The following is a 1225-nucleotide window of genomic DNA, read 5'->3' as shown; positions in this document are numbered from 1 at the left end:
GGGGGGGGGGGGGGGGGGGGGGGGGGGGGGGGGGGGGGGGGGGCGCGAGCACTTCCGGGCTCCGGAGCATTTCCTTGCTTGTCCAGTGTCCTGACCGCACATCGGTCAGGATGCAGGACAAACAAGGAAATATCGGGACAGTCCTGATAAAATCGGGACATCTGGTCACCCTATCCTGCTTTGAGCAGGGGGTGGCTTAGATGACCTCTTGAGGTTCCTTCCAACCCTGATATTCTATGATTCTATGACCTGTAATTGCCAGGATCACCTCTGGAGCCCTTTTTAAAAATTGGCATCACATTAGCTATCCTCCAGTCATTTGGTACAGAAGCTGATCTAAATAATGGCCGATTACTGAGACACATTATCCCCTGGTGGCTAACTTTTACTCCAAGACCAGGAAGCATACTTCCAACACAGTTACATTATTCCTTAAGTATAACCCAGAGGTGCCAACTCTCACGAACTGAGTGCGAGAGTCGTGATTTCTGAGTAAAATTAAGCCTCTCACTCACGATCATGCCAGAGAATGCTCAGATGTCAGGATATTTTTTTCAGCTGCAGCACAAATCATGTGTCTCCAGTGAAACAGGAGTTACCCCCCACAAACAAAGGAATGTGGTTCCTAACAAAGCTATCAAGCTAACAAGAGAGAGCTGCTATACACCCAAGCAGGGAAGAGAAACTTCACTGGAGATAAAAAGGGGCTGCGGGGGGGCGGGGGGGGGCAACCTTCAAATAAGCATCAACTGAAAAAAAATCCCGACATTTGAGAGCTCTACAAGTGAGGCTTAAATTTACTTAGAAATCCTATCAACTGCCCCAGCCACAATCGGGTCCCAACTGTCAGCCCTAGGAGGCTGCTCCCTTGCCAGTCTGGGAAGTGGGAGACGGGCCCCACTGAAGCCCCTCCCCTCCCCCCCACAGGAGAGGGTGAAGAACCCTAAGGAGCAGAAGTGAGGCTGGGGGTTGCAGGGAGGCTGAAATGAGGAGGGTAAGGGCCGATGGGGTGGGGGTGGGGGCTGTATTGATGGTGGGGTCTGAGCAGATGGGCAGATGTGGGGGTAAAAGTTTCTGCAGCAGGGGCCAAAGTCACCTGATCCATTACAGGTGGGAGAGTGGGCAACACAATTGTCACATGCACACACCCTGGGGACGGGCAGGGGGAGTTCAAAACATCAAGAGACTCAACTAAAAACACTATTTTTAAAAAATCTCATGATTT

This window comes from Terrapene carolina, unplaced genomic scaffold (assembly GCF_002925995.2).
Source record: "Terrapene carolina triunguis isolate 2854851 unplaced genomic scaffold, T_m_triunguis-2.0 Scaffold391, whole genome shotgun sequence".
In the NCBI taxonomy this organism is placed as follows: Eukaryota; Metazoa; Chordata; order Testudines; family Emydidae; genus Terrapene; species Terrapene triunguis.
This window is presented reverse-complemented; position numbering follows the sequence as displayed.